This window comes from Erpetoichthys calabaricus, chromosome 12 (assembly GCF_900747795.2).
Source record: "Erpetoichthys calabaricus chromosome 12, fErpCal1.3, whole genome shotgun sequence".
Taxonomy (NCBI): Eukaryota; Metazoa; Chordata; class Cladistia; order Polypteriformes; family Polypteridae; genus Erpetoichthys; species Erpetoichthys calabaricus.
Genome location: NC_041405.2, coordinates 48,713,153 through 48,737,713, shown reverse-complemented (window position 1 = coordinate 48,737,713; position 24,561 = coordinate 48,713,153).

The window sequence follows — 24,561 nt, the reverse complement described above, 5'->3', positions numbered from 1 at the left end:
CTCACGACATGCAACCCTCATTCACACAGATGTGTTAAGAATCAGGCAGGCAGCACGCGTAATTCTCCTTGCTTCTCGTTTGTGAAGGACACAAAGTGACCCTGAGCAGTCACGTACTTAGTCTGCCCCGTGATTAATACAATTTAGATGCAAATTAAAGTTATAGTATATTCCTCTGTAGCTGTAAAGAAAATACATATGGCGAATAGATAGGTGTTATACAAAATAAGGGTCATTACTGTCAGACTCGTCCAAAAATAATGATGCACTTCATTTATCAGTATCATAAAGCAAGCTCTACCTCCCATTCTGCATTCCCAAGTACAGGATGCTGATCACCCACACATCACATCATTCATTATTCTCACAGATGGGAAAAGTCCCTGTTCATCACTTTCAACTATCAATACTGATTGACACATCTTATAGTCAGGGCTGGCACCACAATTAAAGTGAATTACGCATTCGCCTAGGGCACAGATCATAAGGCATGGGGATTGGGGGACCCAGCCACACGGGTTAGCTACAGAACAGTTGGTTGGTGCACTAATAAGCTTGGCCTAGAGCACAAAATAACCTAGCACCGGCACTGCTCACACACACTGGGTGTGAGGAGGATGGATAGGATTAGAAATGAGCGCATTAGAGGGTCAGCTCAAGTTGGACGGTTGAGAGACAAAGTCAGAGAGGCGAGATTGAGTTGGTTTGGAAATGTGCAAAGGAGAGATGCTGGGTATATTGGGAGAAGGATGCTAAGGATAGAGCTGTCAGGGAAGAGGAAAAGAGGAAGGCCTAAGAGGACGTTTATGGATGTGGTTAGAGAGGACATGCAGGTGATGGGTGTAACAGAACAAGATGCAGAGGACAGAAAGATTTGGAAGATGATCCGCTGTGGCAACCCCTAACAGGAGCAGCCAAAAGAAGAAGAACAATGTCTCCAAATTTGTCCTATACACCAATGATTATCAAGTTCAGCCCTGGGGACACCCTGTAGTTGCAGGTTTTCATGCCAACCAAGTCCACAATCAGTGAGCCATTTTAGCTTTAAGTGATCTAATATTTTTATTAGTTGTCCCTTAGTTCACTGATGACATAACTGTGCTGGGTTTGATGAACAGGAATGACAAGTCAGCATGTAGAGTGGAGGTGGAACAGCTAGTGGTCTTTTGGTGCAGGGATAGCAATCTGTCCCTCAACATTGACAACACTAAAGTTCTGATTGTTGAGTTCAGGAAAACACCTCGCCCTGACTGCATCCCAGTCAGTATGAGTGCATCATTGGAGACTGTAATAAGTGCCAAATCCCTCAGTGTGCACATAATTGAGGACCTTACATGAATTAACAATGTCACTTCTGTAACTAAAAAGTCCCAGCAGAGAATATACTTCTTGAGGCAAGTGAAGCAAGTGGGCCTCACATCTCCCATTAACACCATGTTTTACAGAGTCACCATCAAGAGTGTTCTGTCAAGCTTCATTAAGGGCTGGAAGAGCAGTTGTAACAAGTCCCACTGCAAGAGATTTCAGAGAACAGTAACAGCAGAAGAAAATATGGTATTATCAGGGTACTTCTCCCTTTTCAGGAAGGCATGTTCTCCAAACATTGACATGAAGCTTGCCCTTCTCATGGAATCTTCATTCTTTTGTCATCTGGAAAAAGATACTGCTGCTTCAAAGCCAGACCTATTAGGTTGTGTGGTAGCTTCCCCCCACCCACCAGGATGTCAGACTGCTACACACAATGCAGCCCTCCATGGCATTCCACTCAGGCATAACATCACAAGCTTCCCTCCTGTTTATGCACAAGTCACTTTATCTATCATGTCAAAAGATCGGTCATCACATTGATCTGTGGAACTTGCATTTAATGGATCTCTGTGGAATTGTGGCTGTTAATTGTATTGGCATACTGGCTATTTAAAGAGTATGATAGATAGATAGATAGATAGATAGATAGATAGATAGATAGATAGATAGATAGATAGATAGATAGATAGATAGATAGATAGATAGATAGATAGATAGATAGATAGATAGATAGATAGATAGATAGATACTTTATTAATCCCAATGGAAAATTCACATTCTCCAGCAGCAGCATACTGATACAATAAATAATATTAAATTAAAGAAAGATAATAATGCAGGTGAAAAAACAGACAATAACTTTGTATAATGTTAAATGTTAACGTTTACCCCCCCGGGTGGAATTGAAGAGTTGCATAGTTTGGGGGAGGAACGATCTCCTCAATCTGTCAGTGGAGCAGGACAGTGACAGCAGTCTGTCGCTGAAGCTGCTCTTCTGTCTGGAGATGATACTATTTAGTGGATGCAGTGGATTCTCCATAATTGATAGGAGCCTGCTGAGCGCCCATCGCTCTGCCACAGATGTTAAACTGTCCAGCTCCATGCCAACAACAGAGCCTGCCTTCCTCACCAGTTTGTCCAGGCGTGAGGCGTCTTTCTTCTTAATGCTGCCTCCCCAGCACACCACTGCGTAGAAGAGGGCGCTTACCACGACTGTCTGATAGAACATCTGCAGCATCTTATTGCAGATGTTGCATGGTTTTGTCTGTTTGCACACTCTCTTGTCTTTTTTGCTCTATGTGCGCACTGTGAGCCTCACCATGTTCATTTCTCTGTATACTTGTGTATGATTGAGATGACAATAAAGTTCACTTTGACAATGACCATTTCTTCTCTTATTTTGCATTCAGAAAAGTGCAATACTGTTAGATTTATATTTTTAAAAATTGTGTTTTTGCCATATCCTTAAATCTTAACTCTGTTTGCCATTTTCTTTTAATTCACTTATTCTGTGATGTTCACAGGCTTTGTATCCAAATGCTGATGATTAATGACCAGCAGAGCAAACACCAGGCAGATGACATTGAATGCTAAAGAGCAGCTATTTCAGTGTCGCCCACTTATTAATAAATAATAGTGAAAAAAAAAATAACAAAATATTAAAAAGCACAAAGAATAAATACTTAGCCATCTGACACATAAATTCATATTTCGTTCAGGAAACATTTACAATAACAAGTTTGTAATTTTTGAATTGATACTGAATAACAGAGACTGGGAATAACAGCTTACTTAAGTATGGTAGGAGCCTATTTAAAAGAAGAAACTGGTTGGCATGAAAATCTGCAGCCACAGGGGACATCCAGGAGTGTTGGAAACTAAAAGATTGAAATCAGTTATTGTGGGAGGTGATTTGTCTTTCTCTCTGCACTTTAAAACCCAAAATAAACTCATGTCAGGTGTCAGGTGGACCTCACCTTCCTCTACAAATGGTTTATTTCTAATACTGATGGCAGTTAATATCACATTCACAACTGCTGTAGTTAATTCATCACTCTCACACACAGGATACAAACCATTTATCATTCTCCCATAAACACCTTAGTGACAAATGGCATACTTTTCTGTGTTCCTAAGTAAGGGTGAAGCACAACACCTAGTAGTTTACAAAGACATAAAGTGGTCTAATACTCACCAGCAGGGGTGGCACGTGCTTCTCTTTATCCCTTTATCTAGGTCTGTTCTTCATTTGGCAGCCCACAGCTTAGGCACTCTAGGACACACAGGAGACAGCCCCTAGCACTCCATTTTTCCACACAGGGACTATACTCCTATAATTGCAATAGCACATAATAAAAGGATACATCCTACTTATCATTCATTATCATTCATTCATTTTTCAAACCAAATCATTTGGGCTGGAGCCTGTCCCAGCAACATCAAGTCCAAGGCAGGAACAAACTCCCAGCTGGTACACACACCCACAGATGGCTGCTGCCTGTCCCCCACTAGTAACCTTATAATAAAGAAGCCTCATCTGTCTCTGCTCTTTCATAGGCAGGGTCATTCTAAATTCACACTCCAAGTTACCCACATTGTGCTCGGCCAGCTGCTTCCACTCAGCCAGCATGCACGACTCTCACACAAAGCAGCTATTGTTGGAACTGCAGTGGAATTACCTTGGAATTTGTGCAACCCGGATTTGCTCTTTTCAATTCTCATTTTTATGCAGAAAGCAGAAGTACAGTAGATTTTCTCTCAGCTTTGTCAGCAGCGAGGCCACTAACAGCTACCACTTCAAGGTCAACGGTCCTTAGTAGTGTTGCAAAGAGCCAGGACTATAAAGGTTGTGAGCAGTCCTCCAAACACTATAGGTGAAAGTTTTGTCCCGGGGCTGAGTCTGGGGTATTGGGGGTGGGGTGGGATGTGAATATATATGTAAATCTAAGAGTTCATATCCCCTGCTGTGTCCCAAAAGTGACAGACAGCTACATCTCACTCACACTTTGATCATCTGCTTTACCAATCTCTCCATCATGCAGATTACATTGAGGATGACCTTGATAGTTGTAACCATGAGGCACATGTTATAGTCAAGGCCTGTTTAAGTCTTGGCAGATGATGAGAGGATAGAGATAGTGAAGGAGTAAGCAGGTGATGGGGTATCGTGTGTGAAGGAAACTCTCAGCAGTCTTAAAGGTGTCTATTATGATGAGTTGGTTCTGCCACCATAGCCATTTTCTGGAATTGTCCTTCCATCACAGTATTTGGGAAAACAGAAAAGTAATCTGTGTGTTCAGCACATGCGTTTCCAGTGCTGTGATATTAACAATAAAATATAGCGTGCAATAATTATTATGTGGAATGAAATGATACAATTATATCTAGTTGGAAAAAATACACAGTCTTCTTCAGTTTTACTGCAGTTGGGACATAAAGTATATAAAAATGTAAAATCATTACCTCAGTGGAGGAAAGTCTACTGAAACAATTTTCATCAAAATTAATAGAGTAGTCACACTTCACAATGCTAATGACTGTGACACATTTCTAATTTGGATTTGAGTTATCGGGTCCACAGACTCACACACAGAGGCACACATGACTCCAAAAGGGCTTCAGAGATTCCTAAATCCATTGAAAGCTCACTCTATCACAATACTTTTCTTATACATAGTGTGACAAAGGTGCTATATATGCACCCAACCCGACACAGACTGACAACAGAGGCATGTTAAAATTAACAAAATGATTTTATTTTCTTCAGCTGAGGTCAGGTCCACGTCTTTCCGTGTCCCTCAGCCCTAACACAGTCCCAAAGCACACCAAATAAACTAAAGTAAAGCACTACACCACAAAGTAAAGGACACTTTTCTTCCTCCACCACTCATTCCAGCCAACCTCGTCTTCGTTCTCCTGACTCTGGCTCTCGAGTAGTGGCTGCTGGCTCCTTTTATTAGGCACCCAGAAGTGCTCTAGGTGCTTGATTGCAGAGTCCCGGCTGCACTTCCGGGTGTGGCGAACATACTGCCCACAAGGGCCCAGCAGCTCCCACTGCAGCACCCCCTGGTGGTGCCTGTGGAACCCAACAGGGCTGCACAAAACTCCAACTCCCATGAAGCCCTGCGGGAGTCCGAGGCACCGCTGCAACCCAGGGAGGCTGCCATCTAGCGTCTAGGGTGAGTTATTGGGTCTCCCATGCTTGCTCCCCCGGAACATATGCTGAAGGGGTGTCCTGACTGGGCATGAGTCCCAGCTGTCCTCCATAATAGTTACATATTTTTACTGTGTATATACCAATAAAACAGAGTAAAGACCCTAGTGTTAATTTAACCCTTAAAGAGGATATATGGAAACAGTCTTTCCATATACAGAGTATACTTTTAAGGATTTAAAGTAACATTATTAGAGTTCATTTAATACTGTGAATTCTGGTGTTTACATTGTATAGCAGAAAAGAGCTGATCACAGCCTTACTCGGTGTGTAACACTGGAGAAAGTTGGTAGAAGTGGAAGGAAATGGATCCATGGCCCTGAGGAAGTCTCTAATCTGACCTGTTCCAGGGTGGCAGACACAGTAGACATGGGCTTGTTAAGCTGATGTCACATTACACGATTTCTAGTTGGAGCTGATGTCAAATATGACAACTACAGTTGTAGATCCTGTTACCTGAGTTGCTCAGATTTCATGATTTGAAATGTAAGGGGGTTGTGATTCTGACACTACATAAAAATAAAAGCAGGTGAGGCCTTAAAAAAGACCCACAAAAAAACAGCCAGAAAACTGACTGACCTTACCTAATATAAGCCTCACCTAGGCTAGCCTTATTCTAGTCAACCAGAAGGCTTCAGGCCAGACTAGGCCCCAAAATGGAATACAGGCTTTAAAAGTAAAATGAATAGAAAAGAGTCTCAAAAAGCTATAGGTATATCCCTTCTGGCAGAGCACTATAAAAAAAACTTTGGCTAAGGGTAGAGACACTTCCACAAAAATCTTTATAATTACTGTATAATGTTTATAAAATTGAAAAATCTGAAAAATGTAATGAAATACTCAAAATTACAAAAAAAACAGGTTGCCAATAAGGCAATCCAAAGGCAAATTAGTCCCAATACAAAATACTAAATGAAAATCCTAAAGCAGAAACAAAAAGAGTTTAAATAAACAGAAAATCCAACAGTAACACTTACAGATACACCACAATCTACCAAAGCACATTCAATGAACATCAAGCGACAATTGCGATGGGCTGGTGGCCACCCACAAAATACAGGGAGTGTAAAGACATTTAAAGAAACAGTACATAAAAATTTCTAAATATAATAATGTATTAAACATACATGGTAAATGAACAGAACAATATTAACATAAATATCTATACTAAATATTTCAAACTGAAAAATTAATGAAAAGGACAAAAACATAAGCCAGGGACGGAGCGCTGGCCAAAGCCCAGCACAGGGTATGTCAAATCAAGGTCTTGTCACATTACGTGACTTTTCTAGGGATTTTCAGTCACAGACTTCATTTACAGTCAGAGGCAGTCGTGGTGTGTTCCTGTGACTGGCAGTCATGTAGTCTGGCATACTCAGTAACTCAGTCCAACTAGTCTGCGACTCACCCCAACAAAATCAAACAGGTTTAATGATGTCTTAAGTCATAAGAATGGGCTTTGTGCGAGTGGAGAACTAATGAGCACTCAGCTGGAAATACAATACATAAAATGCAGCAATAAGGAATCAGCGACATGAGTGTTTTGGACTGTGCTGACAAAACAGAAGCATCTGATGTCTTGTGTTTTACATACTATGGCAGAATGGAGAAAAAGAAAAAAAGACTGAGGTTCAGCATTTGTACAGCATTGCCTCTGTTGGACAAAGCATTATTGACTATCAGAAATTAAGGGTGAGCTTGTGGTACTTTGGAAATATGAAACTGTGCTCGAAATTCATCATGGAGTCATCTAATTTGTCATATCCATTTCTAGTTATGCCATCTGACATATTCGGATGACGAGATCAGCAGCAGCATTCATCAAGTATGAAATTACCTCTGGCTCGAAATTGTGCAATGTCACATCGACTCTACAGCACACTTTCATATTTCCAAAGTACTGTGAGTTCACCCCTTTTTCAGAAAGTTGCCTGATTGAGCTTGTGCTGTACAAATGTTTTACAATAGCAATCTTAACCCTGTTTTTACTTTTTCCATCCTGTCATGGTACATAAAACATGAGACATCAGACAGATAAGCCCCTCTTCTGTTTGCGAGTTACATCACACCTGCATTCCTTATTCCTCGTAGCTCCATTGTATGCATTGTAGTTCCAGGTGAGCACTTATTGGATGTCAGGTCTCACATGCACACAGAGCCCACCCTGATGACTTTGAACAAAATATATTCTGTTTGATTTTGTCAGCGTGAGTTGCAGACTCATAGAAATGAGTTGCTGGGTATGTCAGACTACATGACAGATGGTGACAGCAACGCAGTATGATTGCCCCCAACTCATTAAAATGATGCAAATGAAAGCTCTGAAAATCGCTGGAAAAGTCATGTAATGTGACAGGGCATTTAGTCGAGGTGGTGGGTGGGTACAGAGGTGACTATGCCTTCTTCATTGTCAGTTTCAATTCATTTTTGAGACACTTGAGGAATTCCAAAAATATACTATATTTTGATACAGCACTGCCATACATGGTTCTTTGATAAGTTTACACACTTCTATTAATTCAAAATAAATCTCAACCACTCCATGAGTTTACAGGATAACATGTTCATTCTCAGCCCTGTTTAATTCACAGGTATCCTGTAAATCTTTTCTCATTTTGAGAGAACAACAAAGCATTTCAATTGCAGACTTCCACAGACACGTGAACATCCTGAATATTTATTCTTATCTTGTTATTTCACAAGCCAAAAAACACCAATTACACAAATTCACGACCCTGTTAAGTTCATATATTTTCAGAAATTCCATTTATCTTCTATGTGGCTTATCCAGGTCAGGGTCACAGGGAGTAGCGCTGAATACTAACATGAAATACATTTATTGTCATTCTGAAACTGAGAATGTATATAAAGATGTGGAAATAGTGGTAAACATAACTAAATTTAAAAAATGCATATAATCTCAGCCTTCCTTAAATTCTCCAACATTAGTTTTTTTTTTGAGAATTCACATGTTATATAAATCCCACAAAATTATAGACTTTCACAAACTATAAACATCTTCCTTATTTATCATTATTTTCTTATTTCACAGACTTAAATAATGTGACAGATATTGCATAAATGTATGTACCACCAGTGAATTTAGCAATGATAATAAATTCTCATCTGTAATGTGACAGACTTTTGTAAAGTGACATTATCTAAAAACTAAGTCACCAGGGGCCTCATGTATAAACGGTGAGTACGCACAAAAATGTTGCGTAATAACGTTTCCATGTTCAAATCATGATGTATAAAACCTAAACTTGGCGTAAAGCCACGCACATTTCCATGGTAGCTCATACCCTGTCATACGCAAGTTCTCCACTTGGTTTTGCAGACTGGCGGCACTCAGCGTCAAAGCAGTGCTACTGTTCCTGTGTGGTTATCCTTTCTTTTTTAGATCCACATCCCTGACGTTGCTTTATAAATACTCTGAAATTAACCGCGTATTGTTTATCAGTTTATGGCATCTGATTGTAATTAACCTGTAACAATATAATGGTCCACAGAATGGTCAGACTATTCCAAATACCATAACTGCTTTAGCATTGTTACTCTCACTGCACCTTCTTCTTCTTCTTTCAGCTGCTCCCATTAGGTGTTGCCACAGCGGATCATCTTTTTCCATATTACTCTAACTGCACCACTCAGAGTATTATTATCACTGTATCTGAGTGTGAATCACAGCTCTACAGCAGCTGATCGGAAAGAGAATTATCGGTATACAGCATCAAGCACATGCTGCCTTAGCCATGCTGTCTATTAAACTGCTCTTATACGGCAAACGCTTCAGAGCCTTTCATCGCAGTTCATAAACAGTTTCATCCCAAGAACTCTAAACGCACTCAATCAGTCCATCATGTGCACCTTGTAGAACTGTTTGTACTTATAAGTACAATTACCTCACTGTAAACTTGCGATACAGTTATAATATTGCACAATCTGAGCCACTTTATAAAGCGCGTATTTACATTTTTAAGATGAAATGAGGCAAAATATGTTTATTATATTATACAGATAAAACTTTAACTTCATTTAAATAATCTATATTGTTAATAATTAAACATGTGAGGATACGGTGCCGCAGCGCTAGCGAGCCGCTGGCGCTCCATTCATGAATTGTTCCTGCCTCGCGCTGTATTCTTGCTGGTACTGACACAACACTGGAAGTATAGATGGATAGAATAATTAAACATGTACTACAAAGATATTTCAATGTTTCTTAAAAGTTTTGAAGAATCGGCATTCTAAGCTTACAGATGGCTTAACGTCTATTACAGAGCTGATTGTATGGCGATTGGGTATTTGGAGAACAAAAAGTAAGGAGAGGAATTGGAGGTTAGTACGTTTGAAAGAGACAGTACTGCTACATTAAAATATTTCATCGAAGGTCGGGCATGGCGCAGCAAGCATCTTGCGTGAGACATGATCAATCACTGCGCTACATTTTTTCCCATGTTTAATAACATGCTTTAACTCCTACCATCATGAAAATGATATCACGTATACATCTCAGTATTTTAATTATTCAGAGAGCTGTAATATCATGAATGTAATGGATTCTGTGTCCTGTCGGAGGAAAAGAAAGCCCAGAAGCACGTAGTGATTCACATACATAGAGCACATAGAAGACCAAATACAAAACAAAGCATTTAACGTGCTACTTTAGTTACGATTTGAGAAACTAGTAAATTAAACAATTTCAAGATGAAGTTTATGATGTTCTGCTTTAATGGCAAAATAAACTACGTGATTAAAGTGGAAATTTCGAGATTAAAGTTGACTTTTCGTGGTTTTTTCCTTCTGCGTGCCTTTTTTTTTTTCTCTGTACCCTAATAGGCTTTTATATGACACTCAGACGGTGGGTTACAACTCGTCTTTTCACGGCGACTTTGATATGTGACAACTTTTTACTTCGGGCAATGTGCAACTTTGTGAACTTTGTGAGCTTTTGAGTTTCTTCAACACGCTATGTCACTCGATCAACTTCCTTCTGCTGTTTATACCACTGTTTAAACCAACAAATAGTATGTTTTTCCTTGCCTCCACTTAGTATTCACTGAAATTCTATTTTCCCTCATGCTTTTGCCATTGCCTTTTCACAGAACACTGAGGTTAAGGGCTGTTTATATTGATTTGCATATTAAAAGAGACATAATTCAGGAAGGAGTTGGGGTGGTGCAACAGGCACGTGCACACGCTGACCGGGATTTATGTAGCGGAAGAACATGGAAGCTAGCGTTTGCACAGATTTATGCATCTGTATTTTTTTGTGCGTACGCCCATTTCCACTTTTGTGCTTACGTCATGTTATAGTGCAAATTCTACAAACAGTGTTATGCAGGAGGCCCCAGCCCTGTAAATGGATGTTGCTCAGATTTGTAAGTAGGAATTTCACTGTACTCTGTATACATGATAGTACTGTAACCCTACTAATGTGACAGAGTTCAATAAATTAATTGAACTTCTGTGAGTTTATCCTCATTTTGTAAACTCCCAAGCTTACATAAATCCAGGAAATTTAACAACAACCCTGTAAATGTGCTTCTACATATTGATTGCCTTCCTACAAATACAGTATATCGCCATCATATTTCAGAAAGTGGTACATACAGTATTCCATAATTTATTAACAAGCTTGTTAATAAATTCCCAAACAGCATTAACTCAATGTCATTTTGTTGTTCTCCAGAATTTTGTGAAGTGTGACAGCTAGCAAGTTATGAGGCAAGACTTCAAAGAAAATTTATAATGACTGCTGTACTGGCAGCCATTATTAACAGCTTCAGGTAAAGCAATCAATCCATACGCTCTTGTAAAAGTAACCACCACTAGGCATTTTATCCTCCCACAGGGGTGTCCATTAAAGCCTCTCAACCAGCCAGACTTCTTTGAAGACTCACAGAGAGTTGTCCTCTATTTGAGTTTGGCGTTTTCAATACCTTCTAAAGGGTGGGTTTGACCCAGAGGGGGTGGCTCCTTTCTTAATTGTACAATTCCAAAAGTCATGTTAGTCTCCCTTAGTCTCCAGTCTCTCTTCTGAGGTTCTGAAGTTCAAAGTTTCCAGTTGTCCTCATTTTCACCCTTGCAGTTTCTTGCTGCCGAGAGAATAGAACAGGCCTTGAGGCTCTCATAGTTCTCAGTTTCAGTGAATTCCCCTGCGCTGCCAGAATGTTTAGCACAAAGCTATGCCAAAAGTGAGTATATAGTATATACAGTATAAGGCAACACTGAATGACTCTCTCACTCATCAACTAAAACACCATTGCCCATTTAATTAAAAAGGCGAAATTTGGAAAAATGGTACATCTAAGTTAGTAGGTAGCCATCAACAAAGGACATTTCAAAAGATCTGTATTTAGAAATAACCTTCTCAACATTAGAAAAATGAAATATCCCAAAATCTCAATAATAATTGATTTGATTGCAATTTGGTGATGTTGTAGAAAAAATAAAATTAGCCAACCCATAATTTTTATTAGTTGTCACTATTTATTAATATTATGCTAACATACATGCTCTGCGCTGCACTGAGATGGGGTTTTATGTAAACAAAGCATGTAGCAGAAACAATTGGCAGACCATGTGAACAACAGCGCTAACCAATAGGGTGGATGGACAACTGAAGAAGGGATGGTGTCCTGGACAGGAAAAAAGAGACACGATTACATTTTTTGATGCATTTCATTTAAATTTGCTGAGTTTATAGAAAAAAGAAAATTAGCCAACCTGGGTTTTCTTATTTGTCAATATTTGTCAGTAATAATACTGTATTGAGTGGGCTATGGTAAGGCACCACATCCTGTTTTTCAATGAGCAATGGGGCTTGCCCATTTATGCAATTTAAGACATCAACCAGACACAATATGGAAGAACAAAAGCATGCAGCACTCCATATTCTGTGGATCTCTTCTTGATTCTTATGATGTGGAATCATACATACTGTACATACAAATTCCAGCGAGGAACATTTTGTTCTTTTTAAATTGTCAAGCATGGTAACATACATATATGTCAAAAAATGGAAGGGGCCGGAGGAGGTAAGTGGATTTCCTTCTTGGATAATTGGTGTGTCCCCTTCGAGGTCAGAGCACAATGTGCCAGTACACTGTGGCTGACAAAGCAGAAAGAGGGAACTGCCAGTACAGCACACCAGCCCACTTCAATCCTGGGTACAACACAAGCCAGGAGCAACAACATGCCTTGGTCAGTTTAAACACATGCAAAACTCGTAAAGGAGTCTACCACTGAGAGAACATAAAAGAAGAGGACATTGTACATAGCCCATAATAATATTTCTTTGCACCTGTTCCTTCCTATACAATGCTTATAATGTTCAATTCAGTGCAAGGGACATGTAAATGTGCAGTCTGTAAATGTTAATTCTGTATGTAATAAGTTCAAGGAAACCACAATTCAGTGTATACTGCTTTTGATCTAAACCCTCCAAAACTTTTTAATGGTGCAAGATTACAGATCAAAATCTTACATTCAAATCTTTGAAGCTACTGTTTGTACAAGATCTGCTACAGGGGAAAATTATATTTACTGTATACCCAAAATTTGCCATGACCTCTACTTATAGCTTGTTTCAATTCAAAACAATAGAGTCTTCTGTAAAATCATGCTTTCCAATGACCATCAACAAAAGCCAAGTCACTATGAAAAGCAGAAATGGACATAGGGCAGGAATGCTTTACTCAAGGGTAATTGTACGAAGCATATTCAAGAGTGAGGTGCTCCAGTGACCTAATAATATTAATCCTGGTATATATATATATATATATATATATATATATATATATATATATTGTGGAACATGACCCGGACACAGACAGACAGACACGTTGTAATAACCCCACACACGTTTATTCAGGTGCTCCATGTTTACAAATTTGCTCACAAGCCCAAAGTCCCCAAACTCCTGGCCAACACACAACAATGCCTTCACTTTCTCTTCAGGCCGCCTCCTTGCCTCCTCCCAGACCTCGTCCTTCTTCCACCCGTCTCAAGTCCTGAATGAAGGGAGGCAGCCCCTTTTATCCTCACCCGGATGTGCTCCAAGTGCTTCCCGGCAATCTTCCACCGGCACTCCCCAGTGTGGCAGAAGTGCCAGCTGTGTACCTGGAAGCACTCCGGGTGTCCCCTCTCTGTGGTGGAAGTGCTGTGGTCCAGGGCCCCCAAGGCATTCGGGCGCCCCTTGGCAGTGACCACAGGCCCCTACAAGGATGAGCTTCCAAGCTCTGTACCCATGGTCCCCATAGCCGCCAGGGCGGTCGCCCCCATGTGGTCTGGTGAAGGCGTAAGCCGTCTTCTGGTCCTCCGGGGCGTCCCGACCAGGTCGTCCCCCCCAGTCACCTGCGACAATATATATATATATATATATATATATATATATATATATATATATACAGTAATCCCTCGCTATATCGCGCTTCGACTTTCGTGGCTTCACTCTATCACGGATTTTATATGTAAGCATATTTAAATATATATCGCAGATTTTTTGCTGGTTCGCGGATTTCTGCGGACAATGGGTCTTTTAATTTCTGGTACATGCTTCCTCAGTTGGTTTGCCCAGTTGATTTCATACAAGGGACGCTATTGGCAGATGGCTGAGAAGCTACCCAACCAGAGCGCGTATTACATATTAAATAAAACTCCTCAAATATATTGTGAGCACGGGGTCTGTTCACACCCCTACAGGATACAGCCGCTCCTCAAAAAACGCTGAAAGATTACCTTCACATTGCTCTCTTCCTTTCTGGGCTTACATGTGGCTGTTTTGTCAAGCGATATGCTTCCTGCACGGTGCTTCGCATACTTGAAAAACCAAACATCACGTATTGATTTTTGATTGTTTACTATTCTCTCTCTCTCTCTCACTCTGACATTCTCTGCTCCTGACGGAGGGGGTGTGAGCAGGGGGGCTGTTCGCACCCCTAGACGATACGGACGCTCATCTAAAAATGCTGAAAGATTACCTTCACGTTGCTCCCTTCTGTGCAGCTGCTTTGTCAAGTGACATGCTTCCCGCACGGTGCTTCGCATACTTAAAAGCTCGAAGGGCACGTATTGATTTTTGATTGTTTGTTTTTCTCGGTCTCTCTCACTCTCTCTGACATTCTCTGCTCCTGATGGAGGGGGTGTGAGCAGAGGGGCTGTTTGCACACTGGCCTAGAGGATACGGATGCTCCTCTAAAAAATGCTGAAAGACTACCTTTACATTGTATATCCTTGCAGTGCTTCACATACTTAAAAGCCAAACAGCCCTATTGATTTTTGTTTGCTTTTTTTCTGTTTCTCTCTCTGACATTCTCTGCTCCTGACACACACTCCTTGGAAGAGGAAGATATGTTTGCATTCTTTTAATTGTGAGACGGAACTGTCATCTCTGTCTTGTAATGGAGCACAGTTTTAACTTTTGAAAAAGATACAAATGTTTGTTTGCAGTGTTTCAATAAAGTTCCTGTCTCTCTACAACCTCCTGTGTTTCTGTGCAAATCTGTGACCCAAGCATGACAATATAAAAATAACCATATAAACATATGGTTTCTATTTCGCGGATTTTCACCTTTCGCGGGGGGGTCTGGAACGCAACCCCCGCGATGGAGGAGGGATTACTGTATATACTGTATATATATATATATATATATATAAAATTCAGATTCCCATGGGCTCACCACCTATGGGAGGGGCCAAGGAGGTCGGGTGGGAGGGGCCAAGGAGGTCGGGTGTAGTGAGTTGGGTAGTGGCCAAAGGCAGGGACCTTGGCGGTCCGATCCTTGGCTACAGAAGCTGGCTCTTGGGACGTGGAATGTCACCTCTCTGAAGGGGAGGGAGCCTGAGCTAGTGCGTGAGGTCGAGAGGTTCCGGCTAGATATAGTCGGGCTCACCTTGACGCACAGTTTGGACTCTGGAACCAATCTCCTTGAGAGGGGCTGGACTCTCTACCACTCTGGAGTTGCCCCCGGTGAGAGGCGCCGAGTGGGTGTGGGCATACTTATTGCCCCCCGACTTGGAGCCTGTACACTGGGGTTTACCCCGGTGGACGAGAGGGTAGCCTCCCTCCGCCTTCGGGTGGGGGGACGGGTCCTAACTGTTGTTTGTGCGTATGCACCTAACAGCGGTTTGGAGTACCCACTCTTTTTGGAGTCCCTGGAGGAGGTGCTAGAGGGCATACCTTCTGGGGACTCCCTCGTACTGCTGGGAGACTTCAATGCTCATGTGGGCAATGACAGTGAGACCTGGAAGGGCGTGATTGGGAGGAATGGTTTCCCCGATCTGAACCCGAGTGGTGTTTTGTTATTGGACTTCTGTGCTCGTCACGGATTGTCCATAACAAACACCATGTTCAAGCATAGGGGTGCTAATATGTGCAGTTGGCACCAGGACACCATAGGCCTCAGTTCAATGATCGACTTTGTGGTCATGTCGTCGGACTTGTGGCCACATGTCTTGGACACTCGGGTGAAGAGAGCAGTGGAGCTGTCAACTGATCACCACCTGGTGGTGAGTTGGCTTTGATGGTGGGGGAGGATGCCGGTCATGCCTGGTAGGCCCAAACGTGTTGTGAGGTTCTGCTGGGAACGTCTGGCAGAGTCCCCTGTCAGAAGTAGCTTCAACTCCGTCCCGAGGGAGGTGGGGGACATTGAGTCCGAATGGGCCATGTTCCGTGCCTCTATTGTTGAGGCAGTTGACCGGAGCTGTGGCCGTAAGGTGGTCGGTGCCTGTCGTGGCGGCAATCCCCGAACCCGTTGGTGGACACCAGCGGTGAGGGATGCTGTCAAGCTGAAGAAGGAGGCCTACCTGATCCTTTTGTCCTGTGGGACTCTGGAGGCAGCTAACAGGTACCGACAGGCCAAGCAGAATGTGGCTTCGGTGGTTGCTGAGGCAAAAACTTGGGCATGGGAGGAGTTTGGGGAGGCCATGGAGAACGACTTTGAGATGGCTTCGAGGAGATTCTGGTCCACTGTCCAGCGTCTTAGGAGGGGGAAGCAGTGCAGTGTCAACACTGTATATGGTGGGGATGGTGCACTGCTGACTTCGACTCGGGACGTTGTGGATCGGTGGGGGGAGTACTTCGAAGACCTCCTCAATCCCACTAACATGCCTTCCAATGAGGAAGCAGAGCCTGGGGACTCGGAGTTGGGCTCCCCCATCTCTGGGACTGAGGTCACCGAGGTGGTCAAAAAACTCCTTGGTGGCAGGGCCCCGGGGGTGGATGAGATACGCCCGGAGTTCCTCAAGGCTCTGGATGTTGTAGGACTGTCTTGGTTGATACGTCTCTGCAACATTGCATGGACAGTGCCTCTGGATTGGCAGACCAGGGTGGTGGTCCCCCTCATTAAGAAGGGGGACCGGAGGGTGTGTTCCAACTACAGAGGGATCACACTCCTCAGCCTCACTGGAAAAGTCTATTCGGGGGTTCTCGAGAGGAGGGTCCGTAGGATAGTCGAACCTCTGATTCAGGAGGAACAGTGTGGTTTTCGTCCTGGTCGCGGAACAGTGGACCAGCTCTACACCCTTAGCAGAGTCCTGGAGGGTGCATGGGAGTTCGCCCAACCAGTCTACATGTGTTTTGTGGACTTGGAAAAGGCGTTCGACCATGTCCCTCAGGGAATCCTGTGGGGGGTGCTCCGGGAGTATGGGGTACCGGACCCCCTGATAAGGGCTGTTCGGTCCCTGTATGATCGTTGCCAGAGCCTGGTCCGCATTGCCAGCAGTAAGTCGAACCCGTTTCCAGTGAGAGTTGGACTCCGCCAGGGCTGCCCTTTGTCACCGATTCTGTTCATAACTTTTATGGACAGAATTTCTAGGCGCAGCCAGGGTGTTGAGGGGGTCCGGTTTGGTGGACTCAGGATTGGGTCACTGCTTTTTGCAGATGATGTTGTCCTGTTTGCTTCATCAGGCCGTGATCTTCAGCTCTCTCTGGATCGGTTCGCAGCTGAGTGTGAAGCGGCTGGGATGGGAATCAGCAGCTCCAAATCCGAGACCATGGTCCTCAGCCGGAAAAGGGTGGAGTGCCCTGTTAGGGTTGGGAGCGAGATCCTGCCCCAAGTGGAGGAGTTCAAGTATCTCGGGGTCTTGTTCACGAGTGAGGGAAGAATGGAGTGTGAGATCGACAGGCGGATCGGTGCGGCGTCCGCAGTGATGCAGGCTCTGTATCGGTCTGTCGTGGTGAAAAAGGAGCTGAGCCGTAAGGCAAAGTTGTCAATTTACCAGTTGATCTATGTTCCTACCGTCACCTATGGTCATGAGCTATGGGTAGTGACCGAAAGAACGAGATCACGAATACAAGCAGCTGAAATGAGTTTCCTCTGCAGGGTGTCTGGGCTCTCCCTTAAAGATAGGGTGAGAAGCTCAGTCATCCGGGAGGGGCTCAGAGTAGAGCCGCTGCTCCTCCGCATCGAGAGGAGTCAGATGAGGTGGCTCGGGCATCTGATCAGGATGCCTCCTGGATGCCTACCTGGTGAGGTGTTCCGGGCATGTCCAACCGGGAACCTCACTAAACCATCCAATCGGTAATAGCAATGGGCAGTCTGTACAAATGGCAGGGACTTAACCAGTGTGAGCTTATGCTGGAAATTCTTCATTTCATGGGAACTAATTGCAGGCCCCTAGTCCACATCACAAGTGGGGATGAACAGCTTACCCATGCATCTCAGTGTCAAGTGAAAACACATCAATCCATTTAGTGTAGCATGTGTGCAACCACCAATATCTAAGGGCATCCCAGACCAGTTAAGGCTCAATCTTACATGTCGCTGTTGTGTGATCAGCTTCACAGAATTTTTTTCTTCTTCCCTGCATGGCCGCAGATACACCCTCCTGATGTCCAATCCTGCCCCATCCTGCAGCCCACAACATGGATTTTATCCGTGAACAGACTGTTGTTGCTGTCAAATAGGTTTCATTGTTAATAATAGCTGATAAGTGAATCCATACAAACAGAATCTGTAGATAGTGAGGATTTACTGTATCTCATAATGGGTCATTTATGTTTGCTTCTTTCTTTTTATCAAGTAGTACAAAGCAGTATTCTAGACTTGGGAGTCTGTCCCTCAAATACAGCATGTGTTTTATCGTCCTTGCTGACCAGAGGTTACTTTAGGCTGATTCTGTGACATGGGCCACCAGATAATACATAAACATGTCTTTCTTTAATAGCTTTTTGATTACAACACCATTTGTGGTCCTTCATTCTTCCAACCAGTATTCAAAGTGGGCCATAATTGAATGTTATTTTATTGTAGCGCTTGCATTTTCAAAGAGGACAAGCAGGAGGCACACCAGTAACATACCCTGACTTGACCTGACCATTTCATCTGGTATCAACTATCTCTCCTCAGGCTTATGAGTGATGAACTTTCCTCATGAGACAAGGTTTTGACTTTTGTCCTTAATGGCATTCAGCTGCAGTCACTTAACTTGTTGCTTAACTTGAGCGCCACACTGAAATTATCCCAAGAGTGGCTATAACATTACAGATCACATTTGAATGAGTGTAATTCTCAGTGTATTTCAGCAGCTGCTTGCAACACCAGCAGCTAGCCTATGCCAGATGCCTGCCAAGGACAAAACATTGATGGTGGCATTCGGCTGTCTTCTGTGAGATGATATATTGCAGCCATATCCTTGAGGATAACAAGGTTTAGGACTCTGGGAGGACATGAGGCCAGCCTCTCTCTGTTTAGAAGATTTGTTTCTACAGTTCAGTTCAGTGTTTGTGCCATTCTGGAACCAAAATTTCCACGTTCTTCTCTTTCTTCAGCCCTTTGCTGACGAGGTGCCATTTTCTGGGTTTTTTCTGGGTTTGCTGGGGTTCAAATGCTATTTTTGCACCTTTCTTGTTCATTTTTGCATCCGTTGTTTATGCTAACAGTGTGGGTCACTTAGTTTTTATGTACCTATGTAACTTATTTTATGTTCTGTATGTTATGCGGATGGCCCATCTCTGTCACTGGACTGCGTTCAGACCTACAAAGGCTGAAGAAAGCCCACAAATCCTTGAGGTTCATTGTGAATGTGCATATGGTGTGGTGAGTTCCCTTGAGTTTTTCTCTGTGCGTTTTTGTGTGAATTCTGGATTATTTTGAACCCTTGCTCTGTTTTTATTTTTTGCTTCACCTTCTGGATTGTGTATTTGGACATTGTCTTTGGTGTGCCTGCTTTGAAAGCATTTTCTTATGTGCTTTAGTGCTCCTTGTAGCTTATTTTTTATTAAAAATAAATCTTTTTATTTATAAAGACTCTTTCTTGCCCTTTATTTACTAGCTGGAGTTTGACGCTATTTTCAACTCTAATGGCCGTTTTTGGGATTATTTTGATTTAGGAACTGTTTAGCTCATAACACCCGTAGTTAGGGACACTTTCATTAGGCTGCCAGGCAAAGGCTCGCTGAGGTTTGCACCAGGTGATATCATCAGCAAAACAGCCTTTAAGACAGCAGCAAGAACCATTCACGTTTGTGGATACAAGCTAATCAGTCAGTCATTTTCCAACCCGCTATATCCAAACACAGGGTCACGGGGGTCTGCTGGAGCCAATCTCAGCCAACACAGGGCACAAGGCAGGAACATACCCTGGGCAGGGTGCCAGTCCACCACAGGGCATGCACACACACACACACACAAGGCACTCACTAGAGACAATTTAGGATCGCCAATGCACCTAACCTGCATCTCTTTGGACTGTAGGAGGAAACCGGAGCACCTGGAGGAAACCCACGCAGACACGGGGAGAACATGCAAACTCCACGCAGGGAGGACTTGGGAAGAGAGCCCAGGTCTCCTTACTGTGATTCAGTAGCACTACCGCTGCGCCACCGTGCTGCCATACAAGCTAATATCTACTGTTATTGTTTAAACATTTAAAAGGAATTTTTGAGCTCTTTTCCGCCTCTCAGTGAAGATTTACATCTTCTGGCTAAAACTTAGGAACTAGGTTGTTATGGGTGTGAGGAAGCCTATCAGCACTAGCTAATGTTAAGAGTGGTGTCCCATGGGGGGCAGTTTTAGGGCAGCTACTATTTCTAATGCATACAAATGATTTGGATACAAATATGAGCAACAAGCTGGTAAAGTTTGCAGATGATACCAAGCTGTGTGGATTGGCATATAATCACGAACTCATTGAATCATTACAGAGAGGCTGGGACAGAATAAAGGTGTGGGCAGATTTGTGGCAGATGGAATTTATTGTGAGTAAACATAAAGTATTACAAGTAGGAAGTAAAAACGTTAGGGTTTGAATACATAATAGGAGATTTGAAAATCAAAAGTACACCTTATGAGGCTAACAGAATGTTAGGTTATATAGCGCCATGATATGTGTAAAGTACAAGTCCAAGGAGGTTATGCTCAAGCTTTATAACAAACTGGTGAGGCCTCATCTGGAGTACTGTGTGCAGCTTTGGTCTCCACTACAAAAAGGTCTCTATGTCTCTATGTATGGCCTCCATGTAGGACATAGCAGCCCTAGAGTCCAGAGAAGAGAGACCAGGCTGATTCTAGGGCTAAAGGGGATGAATTATGAGGAAAGATTAAAAGAGCTGAGCATTTTCAGTTTAAGCATGAGAAGAGGAGACAGGATTGAAGTGCTTAAAATTATAAAGGGAATTAGTCCAGTGCATCGAGACTGTTATTTTAAAACAAGTTCATCAACTACACGGGGACACAGTTGGAAACTTCTTAAGGGTAAATTTCTCACAAACATTAGGAGGTTTTTCTTTACACAGAGAACCACAGACACATAGAATAAGCTACCAAGTAGTCTGGTAGACAGGAGGACTTTAGGGACCGTCAAAACTCGACTTGATGTTAATTTGGAAGGATTAAGTGGATAGGAGCTTTGCTGGGAAGAATGGTCTGTTCTTGTCTAGATTGTTCTAATGTTCTAATGTCTAACATTTTGGCTTTTAACCCTCTTGTTAGGGGTCTCTTCTTACAATTCTTATCTCACATCATGGGCTTTGTTTACTAAATCTATTCTTTCTAACAAGGCAATACTCAGTATGGAATGACAAAACAGAAAAAGAAGGAAGAGAAAAACATATTCAGCAACATAAGTTAAAACAGAATACACCCAAGAAAGTGCAAATAAATAAATAAATAAAGAGAAGATTCTTGAGACAACAGTGAAACCCTGCCTTTATCATAACATTTGCAGGTGTGCTGTTCTAATGGATTTTCTTTCATGTAGATAGTAACCCTGACCCAAGATGTTCATCCATCCATTTTCCAACCCTCTGAATCCGAACACAGGGTCGTGGGGGTCTGCTGGAGCCAATCCCAGCCAACACAGGGCACAAGGCAGGAACCAATCCCGGGCAGGGTGCCAACCCACCGCAACCAAGATGTTCAACTTTTTTCAAAAACAATTTGAATCAAATCAATTCAATTAGTATTTGTATATAAATTGCTGTTCACTGACACAGTCCAAAGACATGCAGGTTAGGTGGATTGGCGATTCTAAATTGGCCCTAGTGTGTGCTTGGTGTGTGGGTGTGTTTGTGTGTGTTGGCACCCTGCCCGGGATTGGTTCCTGCCTTGTGCCCTGTGTTGGCTGGGATTGGCTCCAGCAGACCCCCGTGACCCTGTGTTCGGATTCAGCGGGTTGGAAAATGGATGGATGGATGGATGACACAGGATCACAGCTCAGGCAATACCAAAAGTCCACTCATCATTTAAACACATGAACAAAACCAAGCTTTCATGAAATCAAGCTAATTGAAAATGTCTAAACCTTGTGCCTTTTCAGATGTTTTACTGATGGATTTTAGTGGCCACTTTCATTTAAGTCCTGCCATGCCTAGATGTCTCAGATTCTACAAGGCCTTCTTTCTACTATTAAACCAAGCCCTACCGCACCCACAGCGGCAGCATAGCAGGAAGCTTACTGGCTGGTTTGGGTGGAGACTATGATGTGGGTAAAACTTCTGTTAAGGAGACCTGTACTTTCTGGTATATTTGTAATGCGCCATGACTGACATTTTTCCAAAATTTCCTGACGCTTAGATCACCAGCCACAGTGAACAGGACAGTCTGCCTGCACACCCTTCTGCATAATGACCATTGATTTTTCCAAGGCGCGTCTTGGCACATTTCTGAGCAAAAAACTTGCGATGTGTCTACTGCCTTTTATGGCCTACCACACATTTAATTAATTACTGTGGTCAGATAAGTGACCTGATACTCATTTTGTGCCACTGTGATAGTGCTAAGCATAGGTGTTTTAACACTATGGGGCCAAGTGTCGCTATAAGAGCATCAACATCAGTTGCCTGTTTTTCCACTGCGAACTTGAGAAGCAGTCACTGGCCTCAGGCCCTGAAGCTGAAGATTTGTGCTTTTTTTAAGAAGCACAAATGCATAAACGTCAAACAGAGAAATCCACTGCTTAAGCAAATAGCACCATAATATATTGTCAGTATATTTGTTTTAGGTTGATATATTGCAAAAATACAGACTGTCTTAACTAGAATTCTTGCAGGGCCAAATGTGATTCTTGGAAGGAGAATACATGTCTGTGGCTTGTAGTGAAAAGTGGCAAAATCTTCTGCTGTAAAGGTTCTATCCACAGGGTTTCTTCCTGAAAACCCTTTAAGCGTTCACTTAAACACATGTACTTTAAACATTTGGGGTTGCAGTGTCCCATTTCTCCTCATGTACTAGATAAATATGTAAAATAACTATTGAAACACATGGAGAGAGAAAAAGAAAATGGGCAAAAGACAACACTGAGACAAAATAGAAATCACAGTTATGAATTCAGGAATTCAGTAACTAAAGCTTAATTTATACATCTTGCTGTCATTCTGACACTGCATAGCATAACAGCAGCAAAAGTGTTTAGAGAAGAATTGTGGTGTTTATAATTCCTAGGAGTTGAAACACTGCGACTATATTCTTGGCATTTTTAATTCAACAGTAATTTTAACTTCCTTGATTTATTTGTTTAGAAGTGCAGTGGGAATGAGGGTGCCGTGTAGCCTCATCTTTGGTTCTGCTGGAATCGGGTCGGAGTCGTTAGCAACATTTACTCTTCTCGGTGTACTGAGGACTGAAAATGGATCTCCTCTTGCTCTTCTTTAGCCTTTCACTTTTCCAGTTCTTTCAATCTTACATTGACACCAACTGTATCGTAGTAACTGAGAACAACAGACGCCGCGTAACACCGATGGCAATGAACTGTTCACATGTACCACTACCCCAGTGATGTCTTTGAATGGTTAATTATTGTAGTGACCCTGTGTCCAGACCTGACAGGGTTACACCCTTCGGGACTATTGTAGGGTCAGGGATAACCAGAGAACCCGGCAATATAAGTGACCCCATGAGTAGTTGTGCAGACATGGCACTGTGAGAATGACCTTAATTCTTTCTGCTGCTGAGGACAATTTTGTGTGGCATTTGGGTTGCCACTGACCTCAGGTGAGCCTAATGAGGTGGATCTGGCTGATGTGTGAGTATACAGACCAAGGGAACAAAGCAGATTGGAGATCTGGTGCCATATAAGATCTGGTGGTGTGGTGAAGGCATCACTGAATAAACCAATGGTACTTTTTAGGGCCACCCCAGTGGCTGAATCCATTCTTCCCTCTCTTGCACCTCCCAAGTCTTTTTTTAAAGAATCTCCTTTGCAACATGTTATGTTTATTTTTAACACATATAATGTGTCCTCCACGCACATGACACAAATCTATATGTTTAACAGAGGCCTTTGTAGGACACTTTCATCCATTGACAGTTTAAGCATAGGCTAGTTTTCTGTTGGACCATGTTAATAAGACTGCCATCACTATTTGCTGTTCAAACCACCCACCTACTCTGAGCACAACTTCAATGAGGCCCTGGATTGGTTTAGAAATTTTGACCTGAGTAAAACATCTAAAATTGTTCCCACCGACTTTTAAACCAAGTTCACTCATGGTTGTCTCCAGACGTACTGTTATATTAAACATCTGGCTCTGTGATAGCAGAAGTTGCCTAATTCCCACACCCAGTTCTTAGGTTGCATTCATAGCCTACCAATGA